This window comes from Colossoma macropomum, unplaced genomic scaffold, assembly GCF_904425465.1.
Source record: "Colossoma macropomum unplaced genomic scaffold, Colossoma_macropomum, whole genome shotgun sequence".
Classification (NCBI taxonomy): domain Eukaryota; kingdom Metazoa; phylum Chordata; class Actinopteri; order Characiformes; family Serrasalmidae; genus Colossoma; species Colossoma macropomum.
The window spans coordinates 18,316,136-18,327,815 of NW_023494788.1; positions in this window are offsets into that span (position 1 = coordinate 18,316,136).

Consider the following 11,680-nt stretch of genomic DNA (forward strand, 5'->3'; position numbering starts at 1 on the left):
CTCAGGCTTTTGGCTGAATAATTCAGCTCCACAGCAGCAGAGTCCTGTAGAGATGAATATGAAATATTAAAGGCTGAAGATTAGAGAACCGAAGATTATGGGAACTAAACAGTGTCAGTGTGAATGAGAGAACATGTAGTACCTGACTGGGTTTGTTCTCCACCACCGATTCACGATTTCTCACTATCAACATGTTTCTGATGTATATAACAGATGAAACTACACTCACCCCTGCAGTTTTGAATGGCTTGAGCGCAGATCACAATCACAGCGATCCCTAAAGCTGCTCCCAGATATACCACAGTGGGATTCACAGGACGCAACACTGACCCAAACACTGACTGATACATGTTATTGCATCACCATGACATTAATAACATTTATGTATTAAAATGACATTAAAGGAACAGTAATGAAAGTGGTCAGAGCTTTAGTTCAATCTATAAATGATGCTGAAATAAAAATGTAGATGCTATTTCTTGTGTTGTACACCAAAATGCTGTCCACTGTAACTCCAATGATGTCCAATTTATGATGACATCCGAATTAACGAATTCAGCGCGCATGGCTCTAGAATACTGTCAAATATGGAATAAATTTAGAGTTTATGATTTACCATTATTGCATTATTGCTCAATGGCCAACAGCTTCAAAGCACTTAAAGTATACAGGTACACAACACAAAACAGCCAAACAGGCGTACCCAATTGTACTGATTCTCTGTTGGCAACAATGATCTTCCCACAAGCAGCCACAGTAGTAAGTTCCAGTATGGTGGTGGTCGAGGATGTTCTTGGAGAAGTTGTACAAAGAGCAGCTTGTAGACGAGCTGATCTCACACTGACGGCTGTTCTGATGAATGTAAATGACTTGAGGAAGGGATTGTCCTGCAGCAGCTCTGAACCAGAGCACTCGGAGTTCTGCTGCTCTGATCTCGTGCACTGCAGAGTCACCGACTCAGTTTCCTGGAGAAACTGACCCCGTACTGGTGTTTGAAGCACTGATATGTTAAACTGAGGTTGACCTGGTCAATACAAGTAGACATTATAAGAATTTAGTGAATATTGTTTTTTCAGTCACACATTAGGCTGTAAACTATTAAAGACTAACATTGTTTTCAAAATGCAGCAATATTGTAGCACTATAAATGGGGTATTGGGTTAATCAGTTGGCTTTTTATGGCTCCATAATATATTATCATACACATAAGCACAATGTAAACACTGGAAATACAATAGTGTCAATTTAATTGACTTGACATCTTATGAAAAATTGAGTGTGATAAACTATATAAGCATTTCATGAGTTTTCTATTGTTGTGAATGTATAAAGTTCTATATGAGTGTATATGCATATAAATATATATGTATATATATATATATACAAAACAGTAATTTTTATTACCTCTCACTGATAAGAATGTGCCACTAGAAAATGTAATAATGTTCCTGTCTCCTTTTCCACAGAAGTACATTCCTTCATCAGCTTTAGTAGTTTGTGCAATAGTCTGAGAAAAACGCTGGACTATTTTGAATCTGTGTGATGAAGTAGTCGATTTAATTAGTAATCTTTTCACTTATGTTTGGCCACAAGAAGTTCGTTGGCCTCTTATAAAAAAGCCTCTTAAAGCTCCAGCAGAAAGTTACTACATGAAATGGTAACAAATATGTATGTTGCATGATGAATAAAAAAAAGTGTTTCAGAAAAGTTTTTAAATGTTTTGGCCTGAAATGTATCTTTTTAAATACTTTCATGGTGAAGTTGTACACACCGGGATCTAAAATATCTTTATAATACATAATCATATATTATCAAATATATAAGATAATGTGTTATTCCATTATTAGTTTTAAAAATAAATGAGTTTAAAATACTTTCTCTACTGAACATGAAGGCAGTGAAGTGCTGCCACTCTCCTGTGTTGATGTAAGAACACTTTCTGTTGATTCTGTACATTCTGTAGTTTGTCTATACTCATTGCATTACAATAATCCAAACAAGAGAAAACAAACACATTAATGTTTTAAATTTACAATCATGACATTAAATTTACATAAACATCACTGAATGCCAGAAAGTTACACAAAATTAGCTTATGATATAATGGTTTCAACAAGAAATACATGTTCATTTAATGTTTGACAGAAAAACAAAGAAATGTCTAGAAAACACTGACAATTTTTATGAATACTGTTAACTCAGTATGACTTATTTTCTTCATTTTTCAGCAATATTGTGTTTCTGGATTGCTCTGCATTCAGAAACAGGGAAGAAGAAGAATCTCATTTGGGGGAAAACGTTCTGCTTCTCACTCACTAACTCACTCGTTCACTCACTCACTCACTCACTCACTCACTCACTCATTCACTCACACACTCGCAGGAATACTTTGTTTACAAACACAATTATCAATTATTTAAATAGTAACAAAATATTCTAGGTAATAGATCAGTTTCATTGGGTCTTTCACTGTAGTTAATGTGTTAATAATGTGTTAAAACAATACATTTTAACACGACTAATTTTCTTAAAGCTGTCAACACATTTGACTCTTTAAAGCATCTGTAGTTCCAGCTTAAACAAGAGAAAGAGAAAGAAAGAAAGAGAGAGAGAGAGAGTGACAGAGAGAGAGAGAGAGAGAGAGAGAGAGATAGAGAGAGAGAGTTACCCCTGTGCTCCAAGCTGTTTAGGCGTGCTCCTAGTTGTAGTTGCTGTCGCAGACATAAAAGCTTTCTGTTCTTTCTGCTCGTGCAGTTTTGGTGTATGTCTGCGATAGCTTTGTCTGTGTGTTTGTTCGGTTCACTTTAGCTTGTGTTTTCGTGCCTCGCACTGTTAATCACGCTAGCCTTGCTGTTAATGGTTGTATATGCTCTCTCTCTCTCTCCCTTTCTCTCTCTCATACGCTGCTTTGCTTTCTTGGGGTTCTGGACAGGTTAGATGGGCGCGATCATACATTTTATATCACGTAGCTGCCCATTGTATAGACACCTTAGGAAAGGGGCGGGCGCCAACTCATGTATTTGTGTTCTGCCGTAGGGAAGCCTAGAGTAGATAGTTTTGTCTACTAGGTGTGGATTTCAATTAAAGAGCTAGGGTAGTTTTTTGTTGTTTTGTTTGTTTTGTTAATTTCTTTCCTTTAGCGCCGTCCGGGTCCAGAATCCCGCTCTTTTTGACAGCAAGCATATTTGCCATTTTTTTTTCCTGTAAATATTACTGGAGGTCTCACTCGGGTCATAGCCTGAGTGTGCTTTGTCCTCTACCCCTGGCGTGTAATAAACAAGAAAAGCAGCTATCCTATTTGTGTCTTGCTCCTTCCTGGTTCGTGCTGCAACCGTCACATTTAAACCATATGTTACTGACCCCATTATCCCCTAGGCTTTCTTGTGGGGTCGTAACACTCATCAAGCATTATCAAGGCAGTAGTTGGTAATTAACTGACTGCTAATTACTGCATTATTAAGCAATAAAGCATTTTCCATTTTCTTTAGATGTATATTTTTCATCACAGTAATGGACAGTCAATTAGTGCAGCTACTCGCCTGATAAGGTTTACTTTGTCTTACCGTAACAATGAACACCTAAAATGATGTACACTAGATTATATAGTGTAATACACACACAGCTCTGAAAAATGTTATTTCACCCAAATTTGTGTTTAACAGTGTAGTAACAAACAGCTTGTTGATCACTGTCCTCTGCACTGATGAGGCTTAAAAAGCATTTCACAAGGCCATTATAATATCCTTATAAACTTAAGCGCTACCAAATATCCGTTCACTGGTTGTGTCTGAAAATGCCTAAAAAATGAAGCTTCGTATGGCCAGACCACTACAAACATTCAAAATGAAATATTAGAATTACTTCAAAATAAATCAGTTAATTGTTGACCAGATTCTGCAAGCATACGTACAGTATGGAGTGTTGGCATATTTTGAATAAACAATGGTCCGTTGGCGTCTTGGCAGAAATGTTAAGTAGAAATGAAATAAAACCACAGCTGGTCCACAGATTTGCTGAGTTTTTTTAATGTGGCTCTTTTAGTGGTTGAGTTTGACACTCCTGCTTTAGGCTGACTGATAAATGAGTCTCTTTGTGTTTAGTAGTTTATATATGCTGTTTGGTGCATGTCTGTACATATTTACACATTTATTTATTTTTTATTTATTTTATTATTATTATATATATATTTTTTTTTGCTTTTTGCATTTTTTACATTTTACATTTTTTAAAACTTTTTTTACACTTTTACTTTTCACTTTTTTTTTCTTTATACTTTGATTTTATTCATTCTCTGCCAAGTAATAAACTGGTTAAGAATTCCTTAAATATATATGTTTTTGTGAGTTTGTGTTCATACTTAGAATTTTCATCCACAGCAATATTCTGTTACTCATTTGAAAAACAGTGAATCTGCTGTTAACGTAATGTTGTGAAGGCCATTAAAAAGAGCAAAGTGTATAAACCTAAGTGTCTGATTTGGGCTGAACAAAGAACAAGACCTTAAAACTCCCAATAGATGTTACCTAAAATATAATTTTGAACGTATCATATTAATGCATAATAATATCAAATATGTGGTCTTCAGATACAGACTGGGATCATAAGAACTTCTCAGTTAAATTATGCATCTATGAAGTGAAACTTCTGCATGAGTTTTTTTAGTCACTCTTTTCTTCACTGTCTTCTGGCCAAATGATGTCACAAAGCAGGTAGATGGAAATAGAACATGAACCTGTGATGCTTCAGAGCCCAACTGGCTTCAGATACACTGAGCTTCTGTCATTGGCTTTTGAACAGTTGAACATTCTGCTCCATCACAACTTCTATCATGGATGTGACTCAAGTCTGGATTCTGATTCTATGCGTCTGCAACACGAGTAAGAATTAAGAGCTTTTTACAACCAACTCAGACATTCAAACCTTATTAATGTTGTATTTTTTCAATAATACAAAATCCCACCAATTTATTTATTTATTTATTAATTAATTAATTAATTAATTAATTAATTTATTTATTTATATAATTGTATGCTTTTTTGTAGATCCTGCACAAACTATGCATCTTTCTCAAACAGCCCCGTTTGTCTTTGTTGAGTCTGGTAAAGCTGTTACTCTTCAGTGCTCACTTGAAGAAAACTTGTTTGGTACAAGCAAACAGCAGGACAGCTGTTGGGATGACAGAACCAGTTATGGGTGCCATAGTTTTTCCACCATTCAACAACGCCTTCAAACTAGAGAGAACCAAAAACACAGTTTCTCTGACTATTTCACGAGCTTCTAAAGATGTATATAACTTTAGGACCTGTCAAAGAAAGCATTAAGGGACATTTTAACTTTATATATAGTATTAAAGTACATATTGTTTTGAAGTACTTCAAATGAATGTATGGCTTTATAGCACAGATAATAATTGTTGTACACCATAAATATCAGTTACTGTGTTGTGTATAAAAACTGCTTTACTATTTATTAGCATCACAACACTATAATATTTTATGAGGCTAAATTGTGCTTATTTATCATTATATGATTAATGCATATCTTTATAAGCTGATATAAACTATTAATTCACTACATAATATTTCCAGAATGTTTTAGGATTATTCTAGACTTGTATGACCGTTGACTGAAGGATCTTGTAGTGTGATATAAAGGTTAAGCAGTGCCAAACCACCATTACTCATTCTTTAACATGGTGAAGTGCATGACGACACTCTCCATCACCAGATACATGAAATTAACTTGAACATAAAATCACAAAAAACAGAGTAAATATGAAAAAAATGGAGCACAGTTTCAAATTTTCATCACTGATGAACAACAGGAGCAAAAGTGACTAGATGTTCCAACTCCTCTGCCATTGTAGGCCTCTCACGCTCTCTCTCTCTCTCTCTCTCTCTCTCTCTCTCTCTCTCTCTCTCTCTCAATGAATCATTAATTGGGATATCATGTCACAATGTAAAAGATAACATATCCAATAGTTTGCTTAGTGTTTCTTCTGAAATCAAAGTATGTTAATCAGAATTTTGTCCTCCTTTGATGCATTAACACCCTCTAATCTTCTGTGAAGGCTTTACACTAGAAGCTGGAACATTGCTATGAGGATTTGATTGCATTCAGCCACAAGAGCATTAGTGAGGTCATGTACTGATGTTGGATGGTCACTTCTGGATCACTCAGCTCATCCCAAAGGTATTGGATGGAGCTGAATTACTCCAGAGAACACAGCTTCACTGCTTCACAACCCTGTGCTGGTGGGGTTTTATACCCCTCTAGCTGACCTTTGGCATCAGGCATGGTAACCGGCTTGTGTGTGGCTGCTCCAGAGTGTCCAATTGGCAGTGCTTTGTTTTGGAGACAATACAAGCTATTTGTATATATGATAACGTAAGAAGTTGAACACACTTCTGTCAGCATTTTAGTGCAATTTAAAGTAGCTGAATTCACTCATTAGAAGAAATATCTGAATACTTTTGGTCATTCAGTGCCAGATTTACTAATATATTTGCATTGCCATTGATGCATTGTGTGCGCTGCGGGTGCGCAGAAGCCTTTTTGCACATGCACACGAGGGCTCCACTGAGCTTCAGATCATAGCAAACCTACCTTCATGAACATGCATTTCAGGGATTGACACTATTGGCACAAATACTGGATAAAAACCTTTGCATCTCAATGAATCAGAGTGATTTATGAACTTAAACTGGACCAAAAATTTTGAACTGGGTGCAATTCCTTTGCAAATGCAGAGAAGACAGATATGAACTACATACACTATATGGCAGTTTCATTGAATTCCACCTCTGCCACTAGTCAGTTTGAGAAATTTCTGCCCTGCTAAATCTGCCCCAGTCAACTGTAAGTGCTATTATAATGAAATGGAAGCATCTAGGAGCAACAATAGCTCAGCCATCACACAGCATACCATGCAAACTCAGAGCGAGACTTCCAAGTGCTGAAGTGCATAGCATGTAAACATTGCCTATCCCCGGTTGTATCAGTCACTACAAAGAGTTTCAAACGGCTTCTGCAAACATCACCACAAGAACCGTGCATCAAGAACATCAAGAAATGAGTTTCCATGGTCAAGCAGCTGCACACACATCCAAAATCAAGCGCAATGCCAGGCATCAGCTAAAGTGGTGTAAAACATGCTGCCACTGCACTGTCTCCAGGGTGATGAATCATGCTTCACTATCTGGCAGCCTGAAAGACACAGCTTGGCCACATGGATTCCAGGAGAACACTACCAACCAGAAAGCACAGTGCCAATAGTAAAGTTTGCTGGAGGAGGAATAATGGTCTGAGGCTATATTTTAGGGGTTGGGATGGGCCAAAAAGACCGACTTCAATTATTTTGATGTGGAGGAACACTAATGGCCTGCTTAGAGCCTTGATATTAACCCCACTAAACACCTTTAGAATGAGTAGGAATGTCAATCACCAGCCAGGCCTTCTCGCCCAACATCAGTGCCTGACCTCACAAATGCTCTTTAGGCAGAACGGGCAAAAATTCCCACAAAAACACTCAAATCTTGTGGAAAGACTTTCAAGAAGAGTGGAGGATATTCTAGCTACAAAGTGGGAGCAAACTCCATATTATTGACCATGGTTTTGGAATGGGATTTCCAAAAGGCTCACATACTGTAGGTGTGATGATCAGGTAACAAGATACTTTTGATCATATAGTGATGGTCATGATATCTGGTCATGATTTTCCAAACTGCTCATGTTTTAGCAGCCTCCTCCATCAGAACGCTAAGATCTTCTAAGAGTTTTGGCAGCTAAATTTTAGCACAGGTATTGGGTAAATCTGGCCCATAGTGTACTGTACATGAGTTTGTTAGTGTTTAACATTCTACTGTAATATTGTACTAAATATGAGTTGAATGCAAGTACATTTCACAAAACAAGTACATACACATTAAATATCCACAGTGCGTAGCACGCACGATAAACGCAGTGTGTTTGTTGATAACAATATTGAGTAACTCATTTGATTACAGTTATTTTAAAAATCACAGAAACACCTGACTACCAGTATTTTCAAAACTGAATTTTCAGTGTACAGCGTGTGCTGATATATTTTCGTCTGGATGTACTGTATGTAAAATGTGTGGTCATGTGTTTGTGTGTATTTTCAAACTCAGTCTTTGACGTGTCAGTGGACGCCTCTGCTTGTAGGTGCTGTTTAGGCCGTTGGTGGTTTTTGCAGCTCTGCTCTTCTCCTCTACGCCTCACTCCTTCACCTACTGCGCTGCTATCTCTGCAGACCACTTTGACCACTTCTGATCAGGTTTCTCAGAAAAACAACCCCCCTCTGACTCGTCAAAGTTTCCACAGGATGCTCAGCTATAGCTGTTTGTCACAGGCTGTTTGTCATAGATACCACATGCAAATATGAAACATCTACATACAGTATAAAGGTACAGTGTCTTAATACTGTCTACATCATTGTAAATGAAGAGAAATCATATCTCCAGCAGATTTTTACCATTAATATTTCACTAGAGCAAAAGTAGAAATTACATGATCTATTTTTTAACTATATTTCAGTTCAAATACTAGAAGTCATTAGTCATACGAATCATAGTATGAAAAGTGATGTTGCAACAAAGTACTGACGTTATACTAATATGATCCCTTTTTATTCTAAAAAATAAGATTTTTTTTATTATTCTTCCTTTTTTTACAAGCAAAGTCAAATGTTGCACATTATATGTGTTAACTGATAATGGATATATGTATGTAGGTGGATATGTACACTGAAAGTGTATTAAATAAAAAATAAAAATGTCTGTATATTTGTTTCCCTTCACTGTAATATTGAAAATGATTTCATATATTGCAAGAACAATACAATGTATCAAAAATACGGCCTGTTAAAGTTTCTGAACATCGTCCACATCTGGCCTCTACTGTGCATAGTACAGTCTGAACTGGCATTTGTGGATGCAGTGACAAACAGTGTTTATTGACAACAGTTCATCAAAGTAAACCTGAGCCCATGTGGTGATGTCCATCACAGATCCATATTAGTCTTTAAGGCAGTCAAGAGGGTCAAGGGTCATGGGCATTCATTTGTGGTTTATGACCTTGTCTTCTTGCTTGCATATTTCTGTAGAATTCCTGAATCTTTTGATGATATTATGCAGGCTGTATGGCATAAAATGCTTGTAAATGCTTTTTGAGGAATATTGTTCTTAGTCAGTTTGTTATTTACTGCTGCATTTTGGTGAGCTTTGATCCATGTTTGCTCTTGAAGGACCAGGCCTTTTTCCTTGATGCTCCCTTTACTCCTAAGCATGAATGTATGAAGTGTTTAAGATGCTTCTTGAACATATCACAATGCTCATTGCTCATGTGGCAAACTTTTTGGAATGTTTTGCAGGCATTTCACGATGAGTGTATTTATATATTTACAAAAAAAACCACACAAATACACACACTTTACCTCAGCCACTTATTTGTATTAACTTACAGGGGATGCTGGAGCCTGTCTCCCACTGTCACTGGGCAGAACACTGCAAAAACAATTACATAAAATTAAGTTAAATTAAAATAAAATATAATAAGTTAAGTGTAAGTTATCATGCCTTTGTACTGTTTTCATGTAAATACAATTTTAATGAATTTAAAACTGTGATTTCTTTTTTAGTTTTTGTAATTGGGCCTGTTTGTTGTTTGCAGCTCAAACCTACAAATAGTAAAGGCTTAAAATTGACAAAAAAACAAGGATTTGTCCTTTATTTCAGTGTGTGTGTGTGTGTGTGTGTGTGTGTGTGTGTGTGTGTGTGCGTGTGTGTGTGTGTGTGTTGTAAAGTGTCTTGATAAATGTGTTGATTAATTTGTTCTTACATTATTCCAATAACATTTCTTTAGTCTAATGTGTGTAAATGTATCATTGTGGTTGGTGACACTATTGACTTTTAACACTATTAACTGCATATTAACTTCTTTCTTTTGCTCTGTTCTCTTTCCACCTTAAGCGTCTCTGGTGTGTTATCAGGTGTGAAATCTAAAAGCTCTCAGTGAGCAGAGGACGGCATGGTGTGAGATCTCACAGTTTGCCCTTATTAAAAAAACCACATTGGTACTTCCACACTGCTCAAATACTGTGTGAAATTTCCAAACAGTCTGACTTCTGTATCGAGTGAGAGAAGCTGCTGCATTAAAATGATGATATTAAAATGGAATAAAATATACAGTGTGCTGATCTGGTGTGTGCTAGTGAAATTTATCAAATCTTGGATCTACTCTGAGGTGAAGTAAAATGTAAAACAATCTGCAAGATTTGTAAGAAAACAAGAAAATAAGAAAAAAATATTTTTATTCTACTATTGTATTTTTGACAAGCAGTAGTTTTAAATAATTGTGATGGCCCAAGACGTCTTCATAACTGTACATACCAGTAAGAAAAACATGGTTTGGAACTCTGCAGTTATTGAGTCAGCAGAGTGTTGGTGACTTTATGCGCTATTTACCTCAGTACTCAGCGACCCACTCTACAACTTTATGTGGTCTGACACTTCGTGGCTGAGTTGCTGTGGTTCCTAAATGCTTCCACTTGTCAGTAATGATACTCACAGTTAATCGAGGAATACCTAGGAGAAAGAAATTCAGAACTGACTTTTTGCAACAGTGGCATCCTATAACAGCACCATGCTGGAATTCAGGGAGCTCTTTAGAATGATCCACTTATTGACAAATGTCTGTAAACAGACTGCAGGGTTAGGTGCTTGATTTGATTGCTGTGGCAATAGGACTAAAGGCCTAACACCTAAATTTAATGATTGAGGTGTGTCCCAATACCTTTACATACACACACATATATATATATATATATATATATATATATATATATATATATATATATATATATATATATATATATATATATATATATATATATATATATAAAGACATAGAGAAATAAAGACATAGAGAAATAAAGACATACAGCTGTGTAAATGAAACCGTAAATTTCACACACACACACACACACACACATATATATATATTTGAATTACCTGGCTTGCACTTATACTTATTGGCCACTTTATGATGTTGACCTCATTTCCTCTGAAATCAAGGGTGTTTATAGGGAGTTTGCCTCCCTTTGCTGCAGTAACAGCCTTTACTCTTCTGGAAAGGCTTCAAACTACATGGCTGAACAGTGACATGCTTTTGTCAACAGTGGATGCACCTTAAAATAACTGAACTCAAGAGGAGTTCAGTTAGAGGAGGAACATGTGGACAGTAGCTCTAACTCCCACCCTCAGGCTTTAACATTTGATGTCTTAGTAGTCAAAGTGTGGGGACCCCCTTGTGGTGGTGGACAGAACTGCTGCTATTATTGTCCTCTCTATAGAACAGCACGTTTCATGGTAAATTAGTTTGGTTTAGTGGGTGGCCTGAGGCGGTGGGGTTAATTAAAGATAGGTTGTCCATTGGCATTGGCTTTGACATTTAAGTGCATAGCATGCATTTTAAGTATTTTTTTAATTTTTCCACTTTCTGAGTTAAGTTCTCTGGTGATGGACACTATTAAGTTTCTCATGCAGCTCCTGCTGATTCAAATGCTCTATTTTCTATCCAAAGTAATGTCACTCCACCTGCACCGCTCATTCAGCACACATGCACATCCAAACATTTCTTGTAGCTATATATAAATAAACTC